The sequence below is a fragment of the Heloderma suspectum genome, chromosome 2, assembly GCF_057233095.1.
Source record: "Heloderma suspectum isolate Gila_16-S chromosome 2, 16-S_ref, whole genome shotgun sequence".
Lineage (NCBI taxonomy): Eukaryota > Metazoa > Chordata > Lepidosauria > Squamata > Helodermatidae > Heloderma > Heloderma suspectum.
This window is the reverse complement of record NC_139459.1, coordinates 219,771,603-219,787,027: the sequence shown is the minus strand read 5'-3', so window position 1 is coordinate 219,787,027 and position 15,425 is coordinate 219,771,603. Positions and strand designations below refer to the sequence as shown.

Genomic DNA, 15,425 nt, shown 5'->3' with positions numbered 1-15,425 from the left:
TGTGGGTTGAAGAGGGACAGGATAGTTGTAATTTATGCCATATTAGTCCCCTAGTTGTCTTGGAGTCCTTAAGGCTTCTTTCTATTCTGCACTGATGCCAGCTAATCTTCTAAACTTCAGTCAAATTGTGTTCACGTGATTATTTTCCAGTAAGTTTGTTCTCCTTTCCTTCAGATCAGATGTCAGATAGAATTGTGTGCTGATATTGCATTTTCAGTTCCTGCATAAAAAACATTTCTGAAGCTTGTAGAAGAACATAGTTGTGTGACGTGAGATGGACGAGGTGAGCAAAGGGCAATAGGGTTTCCCATCTATGCTTCCTTCTCCCAACCTTTCCACAATATGACTTATGTTAGTTGTTTCAGATTTATGTTTAGATAGGCAACCAATTACTCTCACTTCTAACAGGCAGACATTAAATTCATTAAGGCAAAACTGATGTGTTCTCCATGTTGCAAAGTTACATCCTGATATGTGGTAGTGGCCTTCCTTAGTCATGCTTTCCTTATGTCAAAAACATTTTGCATATACCAAGCTAGCATGTTGGGGTTTTAACCTAGTTGTCTCCTTGACAAGTTTGTTTGGTCCAAGAGCTGCACCACATGAATAGTTTAGAGACTATGGGAAGGCTTCTTTCAAGATATGCTTTGAATGTGTTTATGCCTACCACTTCAAGAACTTCTCTCTTAATGTGTTGGACTGAAAAATGTTTCAAATGTTTCACGCATTTGTATTCATACTTAAGCATTGTACCGTAATGTGGTGACTTGCATGTATGAATGAGTCATTGGAGAACTTTCATATCACGTAAGATTAGTGTTTTGAATGGATTCATTTTACATCTTTAGCTCTCAATCATCAGGCAATGAGAAAGTGAGAGATGTACTTTTATGTGTAAACTACCTTTAGAGTTTCTGCAATGTTATTCTTGTTTAGTTGGGTGAGGAGTGGATAGTAAACTAGTAACCATATTAGGGATATGAAGGACTAATGAAGTAACTGTTCTGGGAGGTGTTGGGAATTTGACCTTTTGGCTTGAGGAAACTATAACAGATAAATGGGGGAGACCAAATTAGTAAATTGTAGAGCTCAATGCAGTGGTGGCAACTTGTGGTGGTCTCAGTGATGTGGATTTTCTGGGAAATTTTGAATTGGAAAAATGTCCAATGCAAATTAGGTTAATCTGCCTAGGCTTTGAATATGCAACCTCTGATCAGCCCAATTGTAGGCTGTTTTGTGATGTGTGAACCCGGACACTGTGGGTTGTTCATGAGTTAAACAACCCAATGTTAACCTAAGAACTAATCATGGATTAACTTTGGATTATTTAACTCACAAATAACCCATGAATCAACAGCCTCAAATAACCCACAGTGGGCTGTTGTGCCATGCAAAGAGCCCCAGTGCATGTGTTCCAGCTAACTCCTTGAAGTGAACATTTGCAAGAGGCAAATAAGATCTTCAGAAACCTTCCTAAGCGAGAGCAAGACTCACATCTGGCATTTTTCAGATCCAAGGTGTAAAGCATCCTTCGTCAGTCTACTACAGGAGACGATTTTCATTCACTGTCCTCTTGGAAAACTGGTTTCTTTGTGTCTTTACATAGTGAACAGCTATGTTGGTCCTCAAGGGATGTTATTGGAAGCAGAAGAGATTATATTTGGCTTCAGCTGAACAGGCTAACTCCTAAACTACTCCTCACCCAAAGGAGAGCAGTGCTAGTTATGTGTAATGTAGGGTGTATTTTGGTCTTTGGCCAGATAAGCTTCAATTAAAAGGTCAGCTTTTACATGGCAGGCTGCACAGAAATGTATGTGCATAGCACAAACTGGTAATTCATATGAATTAGTTCCATGGGAGGCTTGTAGTGAACTCTTTCTTAAAGCCCTCATCAGCTTTTAAATTTAAATACTGAATTCAGCAAGGGTTGAAGGATCACAGTATTAGATCTGCCCACTGACTACTTCCACGGGAGCACAGGAAAAGGGCATGTTAATGTACTCTTCTCTGCACGCAAACCCAACTTATTAGGCAACTCAGGTCTTTGACTCTGTCAGAAAACCAACTTATACAGTCCGCAGAATCAAGTCGCAAAATACTTCCTGGAAACTTTGGTAGCAGAATCACATGTTTGAATACTCACCTGTGCAAACTTCCTGCACATAGAAAAATAGCATATCTTGGAGAAAGTTTCCCCTGGCAAGCTAGTTTTCTCTCCATTGGATTTTTTCCCCCTTTCATGGGGAAGCATTCATGCATTCAGTTCCTCATCTGCAGCCTGAAATGGGTATAATTCAGGAAAAGCTCTCTCTGAGGTACCTAATGAGGTTTGTATTCAACCAGAGCCTTACTGCCGTTCACACTGGGCAGGAGAGGTTGAAGAGCACTCTGTCCCCATCCCTGCTTGTATTGGAGAAGGTATCTAAGTCACTGGGATTGGGGACTAGACTGGATGCCTGATTGGGCCTCTGGAGCTGCCAGATGCATAACTTTTGCTTAATGCATGATATGAATAACAGATTGGCATGGTTTGTACGTAATGGCCAGTTTGCATGCTGGGCATGTGCCACTACTGCTTTGAATATGCAACCTCCGATCAGCCTGATTGTAGGGTGTTTTGTGACGTACGAACCTGGACACTATGGGTTGTTCATGGGTTAAACAGCCCAGTGTTAACCTAAGAACTAATCATATATTAACTTCGGGTTGTTTAACCCACAAATAACCCATGAATCAACCTACGATCGGACCAATCAGAGGTTGTATATTCAAAGCAGCAGTGACTCTTGCACTGCACACAACCTAGCAAATACTGGGTTAATTAACCCAAGATTTGCCGCTGTTACATATGAATGTGTTATGTTAAATGGAGGTAGGTTAAACTTAGCCAAGTGGCAGGAGGCATTGAAACATAACAGTAATCAAAATAATCCATAAATGGGCATGCAGTGCAAGGGAACACATTCATTCTGAACTTTAAAAAAACCTGATTTGAAGTTGAAATGATGGCTTGCATGATTACCATCTTCAGGTGGAATGGGGCAGGAAGGATCTGTAGGCATTCAAATAAGGCTCTAGCAGGTCTGCAAAACCTTCCTCCTCTGATCCATTTCAAGATGGTGATCATGCAGACACCATTGCTTCAACATCAAATCATGGTTTGTTTGCTTTTGCAATATGGCTTAGAAGCCCCATTCCCATGAACTCCCAGTTCCAATTTCCTATGGTAGCCAGTTACTTTTAGGCAGGTCAGACTTCTGTTTCTCTACACTTGAAAGACTTCTGACTCTGTTTTGTATATTACAGTATGCACCCTCAGTTACAAGTGGTTCCTATTAAGCAGAATTGTAAGAGATTGTACATATTCCTTTTTCCTGCTTAATGGATACCGTGGACTGTAGGCCATGGAAACTTAGGTTGTAATGAACTTGTTAGTCTTTAATATGCCACAAGACTCTGTTCTATATTGCAGAGTTTGGAAAGATCCTACATTCAAATAAATATGTGGGTTCTCTCAGTTTAGGTGTTGGCATCTGTAACACAGTGTGGAAGATGGGATGGTGTGGAAGCATATGAGCCCAAGACCAGCTCCTGATCTCACTCTTTTCAGAGGTGAGGAGTATTGTTGAGACAGGGCCTATATATACCTTCTGTTGGGAAGCAGGATCGGGCAAGTTGAAGTAAAGTTGGCACTATGCAAGGCTAATTTGGCATGAGCCTGCAAAACCTTCATAGAGACAATTTTATCCAAGTACAAGCAGTATATTTGATGGATGTAGGAAAGATACATACATGTTACAGCTCTTGGTAGGGTTTTGTTTTGTTTTTTTACAAGCAGCTAGTGTCACTTTTAATTGGTGATTTTTAATAAATAGTGATTTTTAATATGCATTTAAAAGCTTCTGTCACTTTTAAATGTTAATCACTGCTGAAGTTCACCAAAAAGACACCACAACTTGGCAATCAAATGTGTATTCCTCTGATAATTAACATTATAGACTAGTATCAGTGCCTCTCCTGTGAGCCTAATGATTGTTGAGTCTCATTTCAGTTTTTGTCTCTCTTCTGTTCCATTTATAGAATGGGAACTTCCAAAGATGGGGTGCTTTGCATGCTTGCTGTATTGCTTCAGAGATAAAAGTAATGGTGTTGCAGTTCAACAATGGGGCACGTATTTTATATCTCTGTTCTGTAGTCTCCTTTACTCTTTCATTTCCTTGACTATTCTGCAGCTAGCAGTATCTCAAAATTAGGTGAACAGAGGTGGGTATGAACACAAAAGTAAAGTCAGATTCATTCGCAGAAACATGAGGAGCCTAGCTCAGATGTTTTAGTGTGATGCAGAGAATTATTTAAATAGGAGGAACATGCTTTATTAGAAATGCATGACCAAAGCTGAGAGGCTGCATAGGTCCTAAGGGTTCAAACTACATTTCTGGTCCCACAGCTAATTTGGTTCATTTGCATGTGTATCATAAATCAGGCTTTAGGTGATTCATAAAATGTCTGTAGAATATTGGAGCACTTGTATAAAATCAAACAAGAGTTTCAGGCATCTGACTTCTTAAAACGCTGTCATTGAATCTTTCAGTGTGTTACTAGCACATCAGTGGTTCTGTTGGTCCTAAAAATGTACAGTGTCTTGATGGGCAGTATCATGTATGTATTGGTATATGCAGTATGTACTGCAGTATGTATTGGTAGTATGGCAACAGCTAAAACACTTTCAGGGAACAGCATTTCTTTCAGTGTAGTTGTGCTACAATTGTACTGTTAGTCTCCCAGATCTCTTAATTAAATGTCTGAGGAATTCAGGTTTGTGCGAATCCAGGTGGTACTTGCTCTCAGGGGTGTGTGTGTGTGTGTGTGTGTGACCTCGCACAAGCATTTCTCTTGAAAAAAGGTTACCCTTGAGTGATATTTGAGCTAGCAAGTTCCAGTAATTATAGTATATGATCTGGTGTGTCTGACTGGGATCTGAACAAATCAGCTCCTATCATGAAAAATAACAGCAATTAACTTGAACAGTGCCAATTTAATTTGATGTTAGGTCAGTACCTCTATTTGGTTTTCAAAAGTAACATGTTTGTGAATTTCAGTAGTTGAACACTGATTACTTTTTTTTTAAAAGGATGTCCTTAGAATTCGCAGTTAACTTTCCCTCTGAGTAATAGCATGACAGAGGAATTAATCAATTCACTGTGCTCAAAATAGATAACTATATCTGAGCTACTTGATATCAGGAATGAATAAGGTAGAACAGTGGGACATAGGAAACCTGTTCTCTTTTTTGATAGCTCAGGGTTGGATTTGGTAACACCCAGAGAACCTCCTGCAGTCTTCCAGTCCTCCAGGTACTGTCCGTGAAATGGGGGGAATTCACAAAGGTGTGTAAGGCCAGAGGAGATAATTTAGCAAGTGCAGATAAGTGCTGTTTGAAACACAGGTAATGGAAATTTGATCTGCGTTTGTCTATACTGAAAACATCTGAGAACAATAATCTTTTCCAAAGTACTTGCAGTTCTTTATGTTTATTCTAATTCATATAACCCCTCAAGGTAGGCTGCTGTTTATTGTGCACCCCTGCTTTATAGGGGAAGTGTGATCCCTTCTCGAACAGGCTGAACATCATTCACCCAGATGGATGAATCACCAACCAACAATACCACCACCATGTCTGAGTTGAGTCTCACCCTCACCCTCTCCCATTCCATTACTGTGCACTGCTATCATCACCATTTCACTTATTGGGTTCGTGTTGGAATAGACGAGGGTGCCTAAGGACACCAAGTGAATTTAATAAGCCACTGAAGTTTGACGTGTGCACCACCATGTTATACTAGTTCATATGGTGTTGTTACACTGAAAACTGCACTGATTTGAACAGGGCAACATTCACTGTGACAAAGTGTGCTAGTGCTATGAGCAAAACTAGTAATCTCTTAGTTACTTTTCATCCTCATTGTTTTTCTGTCTTCTTGGAATCGCCAAGAAAGCAGGGTTGCCATACATGGGTGAGCTACCTCCTTAGCAGATTTCTGTTTTGATGGTATACTATTTTACAACTTGTAGATCAGCTATTCAAAATAGCTATTGATTCACACTGCATCCAGTACATTGTTATCCAGCTCTACTTAAAATGGAGTGAAGGCAACATGCATTGAACACAAGCCCTTACTACCTTGTCCAGATGCAAACAGAGCTTCTATAGCATACCTTTTTTGTTGTTGCTCCTCTTAGTTCCTCACTACCCTCTGTTGTTCAATGGCTTCTGAGTCACAAAAGATTGATCCATATATCTGAAATATTAAATTGTTATTATTTTATTTATTTCATTTCTATACCGCCCAGTAGCTGAAACTCTCTGGGCAGTTTATAACAATTCATAAGGCAGTAAAATACAGCATAAAATTTTAAATATACAAAAATGTTAAATAATGTAGGTAGCTAAAAACAGTTTCAGTACAACACTAGACCTGTTTAAATGACTGGCATAAATGGACCATCATATGCCATTAAATGCCTGGGAGCAGAGGGCAGTCTTAACCTTGGGCTGAAAAGATGACAGTGTTGGTGCCAGGCAGGCCTTAGTGGGGAGCTTATTCCATAGTGGGGAGGCACCACTGAGAAGGCCCTCTCCCTTGTTACCACCCTCTGAATCTCCCTTGGAGGAGGCACTTGGAGGAAGGCCCAAGACGTTAATTGTAGTGTCTAGGCAGGTTCAGGTCGGGAGAGGTGTTCCGTTAGGTATTGCGGTCTCGAACCGCTTAAGGCTTTATAGATTAAAACCAGCACCTTGAATTGGGCTCAGAAACATGCATGCGGGCCAGAATTGGCCTTACATGCTCAGACCTTCTGGTCCCAGTTATTAATCTGGCCACCGCATTTTTCACAAACTGCAGCTTCTGAACTGTCTTCAAGGGCAGCCCCACGTAGAGTGCATTGCAGTATTCTAACTTGGAGTTTACCAGAGCATAGATTACTGAAACCAGGTTATCCCTGTCCAGATAGGGGCATAGCTGGGCCACCAGCCAAAGCTGGGAGAAGGCACTCCAAGCCACCGGGGCCACCTGAGCCTCAAGCGATAGAGGTGGGTCTAGGAGAACCCCAAGCTACAAACCTGCCCCTTCAAGGGGAATGCAACCCAATCCAGAATGCTAGTTTGTTACTCTTCAGTAAACCACAAGTGGGCTTCATGCAGTCTCCATTATACACATGTATAATCCATTATACATGTGTATAATTAATCCATTACATGTATTATCCATTATTTGTTGTTGTTCAGTCGTTCAGTCGTGTCCGACTCTTCGTGACCCCATGGACCATAGCACGCCAGGCCTTCCTGTCCTGCACTCTCTCCCGGAGCGTGCTCAAGTTCACATTCATTGCATCCGTGATGCTATCTAGCCATTTCATCCTCTGCCGTCCCCTTCTCCTTTTGCCTTCAGTCTTTCCCAGCATCAGGGTCTTTTATACACATGTATAATTAATCCATTACATGTATTATCCATTATACACATGTATAATCTGTGGGTTCTTAAAATCATGAATCAACTTCTTAAATATATATTTTTTCCAGTCATGAACACAATATGAAAATGTTACAGCATAAAATATGAGGTAGCAAAAAATAAAACAAATCCATTGTGTGTTTTTCAGTTATAAGTCTATATATAATGCCAGGGGATTATTGCTCTGCCCCATGGCAGCTGTGCTATGGAGTTCTTCGGGGCTCTGTCTTTACCCTGCATGTTTTTGAACATCTAGATGAAACCACTGGGAGAGGTTATTTGGAGATGTGGGCTGAGCTGTCATCAGTATGCGGATGACACACAGGGATTCTTCTACTTTTCATTTAATACAGGTGAGGCAGTTGATGTTCTGAACCAATGCTTGGGCAGGGTAATGGACTGGATTAGGGGCAATAAACAGACTCGGTCCAGACAAGACAGAGATATTGTTTGTGGATGGTCTGTCTGTCTGGCTAAGTGGTGCTCACTCTATACTGGAGGGGGTTGCATTTCTGCTAAAGGATCAGGTTTGTAGTTTCAGGGTGCTCTTGGATCAACCATTGTCACTTGAGGCACAGGTGGTCTTAGTGGCTTGGACCCTGAAGTCATCCAACACCCACCTTCAGGTTCCCTTGCTGAATAAGGTGGTGGTTACAGGAGAGAGGTCCTTTTCAGTGGTGGCATCCCATCTGTGGAATGCTCAGTCCAGGCTTGCCTGGCACCTACACTATGGTATTTTCAGTGCCAGGTGAAGACCTTTTTATTCATTCAAGAATTTTAAGAACTGTTTTTAGGGCATTTAGATCTTCGCACTGTTTTATTTTGCTCCTGGTTTTATTTTGGTTTTAAGTGCTACATTGTTTTTATCTCTCACTGATGGTTTTATCATGTACTGTTTTTTATCCTTATTTTGTATTTTATATTTTTAATTTACCTGTACAACTCCCAGAGAACTTTGGTTCTTTGGGTTGTCTAAAAGTGTAAAAAAAACAACAACAAATACTTAAAATTTTCAGAAACAGTTTTGTATTTTTCTGTCTGAATTCAATAATTTTTGAATAATTTAGTCTTTCCTCTTGCACTTAAGGCAGTATGCAGAAAAATCATGTGCCTGACTTAAGTGCCATAACACAAAATCAGCCAGCCTTTGTTTCCGTTGGAGTGGGCTTTAAAGGCTGTTTTTCTTTCTGGTTTGTCCACCAGGATCTTGTGCTATTAAAATGCATATCCTATTGAGAAATTCAGTGCAATGTGTACAAAACAGCTAAAAAAACAACCTTCAGACCCTCCCCACCCCACCCGGCTCCACACATTAGGGCTTGTGTACTAAGTTTTAGGTTGGTCTCAAAAACTGGGGGGAAATCTATAAAAATACTGCTGAAGGTGGAACACTGTACTAGATAGATCAGTGATCTGAGATTACTAGTATGTTTTAAATAAGGAATGTTGGTGTTAGGTGCCTTGCTTACCTAAAGGCCATTTTTCCCCACAGAAAGCTGTTACAGAAAAGAATCGGTAATTAATTAGGGTCTTGAAATGAGGCTTACTAGAGTAGCCAGCTTCCAAGCAGCTGTTTGGAACTCTGTTTAATTGAATAGCTCTATTTCTAATGAGGCTTTATGATTGTATATTAGCAAGGCTGTGATAAACCGGCTGGAGCCAACTGTTACCTTGTCATAGTGCCCAGCATGGATGCCAACACTTTCAGATAAGGTAAGACCCAAAACTACAATGGCATGCTTGCTCTTTAAATTTTGTGAGAGCTTGAACGTAATAAATAATTCCCCCCTGCCCCAAATGTCCAATGAAGAAAGTTAAGTTATCTAGATGTGTCTGTTAGACACTTGTACTAGAGCATGTGCAGGAGGGGAAAACCTGTTAATTTACAGAGGGATTAATTTTGTAATGATATAGCAGGCACCAAATGAGGTGAAATATATTTCTTTAATGTTCGCTTCGTGATAGATGGGTGGTTCAAAAGCTATCATCCAATTATTTCTTATAGTTTGGCAGTAAAACATATATTTATTACTTTTCCACATTACATGCACTGAAGAATATGACACCACATCAGCATATTTTCTTCATTATTTCTAATAAGTAGAGAGGACTAGAAAATTTAGAGAGGTTTGTGAATCTTTTAGAGTCTTGAGATTTCAAAGAAGCATCTGCTGTCCATTTACAATCTACAGGCCATATGTTGCATGCAATACTGGCCTACAGTGTTTCTTTGGGGGGGTTTCCCTTGTCCCTTGAAATAAAATATAAGTGGAGAAATTGGTGGTCTCTGATTAGAATGTTCCAGTAGGAGGGTGAAGTATCCTACTGTTGCATAGATGTAGACTTGCCTTAGTTATTCTCTAAGAACTTGGTTAATCATCTGCATGATTAGGTATTTTGTGGCGTCTTACTGCTCTTGTGTAATTCCCATGTTGCTTCGCTGTTCTTTTAAGATAATTGTGCTATATTGTCAGAATTTGAAGATGCAATGAAGTAGCAGGTTCTCTGAAAGCTTTATGATGCTTCTGATTCTAGAACATGATAGCATGTAGATACCTTGTAGGTAATCAATCTGCTTCCCTGAGTAATTAATTTTCTTTGTTCCTCTAATAGCGAGGGATTGCTGCTAATTAATTTAACAATATTTCTTTCCGCCCTGCCCTACTATAGTATACTTCCTTGTTTTATTGGCTCTTCTACCTGTATGACATGGAAACAGTAACTCTTGGAGGTGGCTTTATTTTGCCCATAAAACCAACAATGACAATACTTATTGGCTCAGTGAATAGTTGCTTGTTTTCAATGCAAACTCAATGTGTGGGTATGTTGCATATGAATATGAACTTCCTGGTAGGCTAGGATATTTGTTTATCTTTATTCCATTGCCTGTTACAGTGAAAGAGGAACTTAAATGTGCAGGGAACGTTTCTCCAGAAGCTTCTGCTTTAACACATGAGTGTTGTCAGTTCTTACTATTCAAACAGTTTTGCATAATTTAGGAAGATATGTACACTAAACATCCCATTATGTTCTGGATAATGTTAATTCTAGTTGTAGCTGCTGTATTGTAACTACCCAATAAAAATCTGATAGGTTGTCTGCATGTGTGTGTATTTGTGGATGGGGGGATGTTTCTTAACTGATGCAGTTATATGTTAAAATGGCAGATGTGTTGAAAATACAGGGGGAGAATGTGGTAGGGACTCTTGTAGATGAAAATCTTCCCTAGAGCTAGATCTACTGTTTCATCTCTGTTTGGGATAGATTCTGGACACATGAAACATGAAGGCATCATGTAGTAAAGTAAGTTTCTACTGTAGTGTTTACTTTGTTTTTTGCCTTTCAGTCATGTGTCTGGTTAACATGAGCTGGGTGATATATTGGATAAAGTGTTGGACCTGGGATTCTTGGGTTCGGATCCCCATTCATGGGGATCTGGATGAGGGTGAACAAGTTGAAGTTAAACCCAGGCAAGACAGTGGTGTTTTTGGTCAGTAGAAAGCCTGACCTGGGAATCGGAGTCATAGTCTGGGAGTGCTCCTTGATCTTACGCTGTCCCGGGATCTTCAGGTGGTGGTAAGGAGTGCATTTGCACTTCGTGTGCCAGCTGCGACCCTTCCTGAGTGAGTCACTCTGACTTGGCAACAGTTATCCAAAGAATCATAGAATTTGGAAGGGGCCTATAAGACCATCGAGTCCAACCATGCTTTGGTTACATCACATTTAGACTATTGCAATGTGCTCTACTGGGGTTACCATTGAAGAATGACTGAAAGCTACAGTTGGTTTAAAATGTGGCATGTAGGCTGGTAATCGGTGCACGGTATTGGGACCATATTATACCTGTCTCAAGAGACCTGCACTGGTTGCCAACTGCTTTCTGGACTCGGCCATGGAAGCTCACTGGGTGACTTTGGGCCAGTCACAGACTCTCAGCCCAACCCACCTCACAGGGTTGTTGTTGTGAGGATGAAATGGAGAGGAGGAGGATAATGTAAGCCGCCTTGGGTTCCTTGCAAGAGGAAAAAAGGCGGGGTATAAATGCAATAAATAAATAAATTAACCGTTAAGGCCCTAAATGGCTTAGGACCTGCCTATCTAAGGGACTACCTGTGTCATTATGAACCTGCCCGGGCATGAAGATCTACAAGGGAGGTCCTTTTGAGGACACCATTACCCACAGAGGCCCATTCGTTGGGCGTCTATGAAAAGGCTTTCTCCTAAGTGGCTCCCAAATTGTGGAATATGCCCTCTCAAGAAGTACAGTTTGCCCCCACTCTCTTGACTTTTGGAAAGGGTGTGAAGACACATCTTTACAATCTAGTACTTTAAATGGCAAGAGTGTTGGACTAGGAGCTGGGAGATCCGGGTTCTAGTCCCCACTCGGTCATGGAAGCTCACTGGGTGACTTTGGGCCAGTCACAGACTCTCAGCCCAACCCACCTCACAGGGTTGTTGTTGTGAGGATAAAATGGAGAGGAGAAGGATAATGTAAGCCGCCTTGCAAAGGAAAAAAGGCGGGGTATAAATGCAATAAATAAATAAATAAATTTAATGTTTTAAATTGATGTGCACTGCCTTGATGGCTTTTTAGCAAATAAGGTGGTATATAAATGTTGATAATAATAATTCAGCCGTTAAGCTTGCTGAGTTGTCTTGAGTGAGTGGCTCCCTTTCAGTATAGCCTACTTCACAGGATGGTTGTGGGAATAAAATGGTCCTGGAGCGCCATGGAGGGAGGATACAAATGTGGTACAATAATTGCTATACTAAATTATTATTTAGAAAACCATTGGCATTCCACTGGTGTTAAACCCTGACTTCTAAACAAATTATCTATCAATATATCTGAATAAAATTGATGGTAATTACACTTCCCCCGTGTCCTGAGCATGAGAGCTAAATGGCATGACGCAAGGACTTGTGTTCTTGACAGAATGCATTCTAACAGATAGCAAAGCACATATAGGCAACCTGCAGCCCTTGGAGGCCTTCAGTAGCTGCCCAAGCTACCCCTGCACTGCCAAATGTTTGGCCACCCCACTGCTTTTCCTTTCCCTGCTAGTCCGGGAGAAAGAGAAGCATCTTCTTCCTGACCCTGCATGGAAGGAAGGTTGAATGGAAGGTAAGCGTGTGACTAAAAGAGAGTGTGTGAACAGGGGAAAGCGTGAATGAGAGAGTGTGGGTGAAAGGAAAGTGTAGGAATGGGGGTAAATGGATGGGTGTGGTGGCATCAGAGGGATGTAAAGAGAGAGAATGGGAGGGAGAGACAAGAGGAGGTGTTTGAACCTGTGTTATTTTCAGGGTGGATTGATTGAAATGAAGGCAATTTAAATCAGTGACTGGGTTCAGACGACACACCTTGGCTCGTCATGGGCTGTTTAACCCTGACAAGCTGCGGCGCCCATGGACACCTGGCTGTAATTGCAAACCCTGAGGGAGGAGTTGCATATTTCAAAATGGTGGCCATACGCGCCCTGCATGTGCTGCAGCATCACCGTGGGTTAACCCTCATCTGGTCTCTAGAAAAACCTAACAAACATTGTATTTGCGGTCTTGAATTCCAATACATTTTGAGGTATAAAATGTCTCACAATACCACTTTTTTTGTTATTCATCGTAATGAAGTTTATTTAACAATAGCAAAACACCCAGATCCAGAAAACACACAATCACATAAGATAGAATGTTTGTTTTGAATACACAGTAACCCCCCACCCTCATCCCATTTTTGCATATACAGTAACCAACAACATTTCTGAATCTTCAAACATCAAATAATTTTATTTTCAGGCAGAAACAATACAGACAATGTTTTTGAACCAAAGATGGCAGAACACCAACACAAACTGGCATGAACTGGGAAGAAACATGCACATGTGCATGGGCACACACACACACACACACACACACACAAATAATTTTTGAACACTAGCATTGTTAGTCTTCGGGGTCATTTTTCTACCCCAGACACAAAACTGTCTCAGGTGAGGCAAATGCCCTCTATGGAAGGCCATTGTTTGTGCCATCCTACTGGCACAAGGGGCACTTCACTTCAGTGATGCAGCGCTCCTTACAAACAAACTTCCCACAGCTGGTCCACTGTCTGGTGGGGTTTTTTATCCACTGCTGTAGTGCAGAAGTTGCATTGTTCTTTTGATATAGAGGGTTGTACAAATGGAGGCAAAGGTTGGTGTACACAACCCAGAGTATGTGCATCAGACTGGATGCTTGCACTAAAATTTGGCATGTTTTGCACTCTTCGCTGCATCCTGGGACATATCGGTTCTTTCCCGAGAGCCATGAGAGACAGATGTCTTCTCCATTTTAGCACTGTACTCTCCCACTGAGGATGTGTGTAGGCCCACAACACATAGCTGGCTATGACTGCAATGTCCAGCATATTTTTAAAAAGCACCGTTGGCCACCTGTTAATTTTACACTTACAGATGTAGTTTCTCACAAGCCGGTCAAGGTTATCCCCCCCACACTCACACTTTTGGTGGCATTGTAATGTGCAATTATATCTGGCTTTTTGGACTCCACACACACCGCCATGCCATGATGCACGGAGGAGAGGAGAATAACAGCTTCTCCTTTCTGGGGAACATACGATACCAAATAGAGTCAAGGTCAAAACCAAATAGTCATGATAGTGCTTCCCTGCATGGATGTGGCTGCATCTCGGGTGGGATGTATGGTTTATTCCTTCTCAGTATGCCTGCATAAGTTAAGTCTTTGATTATCAGTGCTTCAGCAAGTTCAATACTTGTGAAGAAATTGTCCCCCACCACATTTCTACCAGTGTGGAAATAGGGTTCCACAAATTTTGTCACCATGTTAAACCCAAGCTGGGTTTCCTGTGCTGCTTCAGGCTGCCTGCCCAGGTAGCCATCTCCCCTGAGAGGATAGGATGTCCCAGCATTGCAGCAGCACCACACCTTTATGCCATATTTCCCTGGTTTGCATGTATTATTTCAATGGACATCTCCCCCTGAACTCCACCAGCCGCTCATCAACAGTGAGGTGTGTACCACCTGGGTAGCTGCTCCACAAATATGGTCCAGATGTCCCAAAAGGCAGCGAGCTTGTTAGTAGCTCTAGGAGTCTCTCTTGCTGCCTTCAAACCTCATGAATCTTGTGATGTTAGGACCTTTCCCCCAGCAGATTACAATCAGCATAACAATGGATTTTAGACGTCAGTTTCTCAGTATTTGAGTGAGGGAGGGGTTTGCTCCTCTTTCTGGCACTCAAAACAGCCTAAGATCACCTGTAGTTTAATCAAGAGGGCATGGGACATTTTGTGCCTCAATACGTTACATTGTGTGGGGTATCACAAGCACCCCAATGGCAAAAATCCGTAGACTTTGTGGTATATTTTATGTCCCAGTCATGTTTTGGTTTATAGAAAGAAAACTGTAAAGGCAAGGGGCTGACATTTGGGGACACTGTTTACTACCATGCAGGTGATAATATCATAGGACTAGATTGTAGGTCTACTTATGTGTAAATTAAACACCACAATGTGAGCCTGGGGAAGGAATGTTGCCCATAATACAGGATGAAGTTTAAATAACCTGTGGTGGACTGTCGTGTTGTGCAAACAGCCCCAATGATTTAAAGAAAAAAGATTGACTTAAGTCGCTGATTTAAAACAAGTTCCCCATTGAAACGTTTTCATATAGTTCCTGAACAATTGTGCAAATCTGACCTATAAGTCATGTTAATTTACAACTAAATACAGTATTATTTACATTGTTTCATCTTTCAAGCAAGCTTTGCATCTTTTTGTCCCATTGTTCATATTTTGCATCCTTTCTTTTTACCTATAGAGGGAATGTTTTAAAATATTCCCATTTGGGTGTTTCTTATGACCAGCAACCATGACAGTTTGAGATTAACAGCACAATCCTA

General features: G+C 41.2%; 1 protein-coding gene across 2 annotated transcripts in view; it reads left to right on the top strand.

Moving 5' to 3' along the window:
* Positions 1-15,425, top strand: part of GRB2 (growth factor receptor bound protein 2) — a 90,216-nt gene that overhangs the window by 16,763 nt on the left and 58,028 nt on the right. The gene's annotated exons all lie outside the window — the stretch shown is intronic.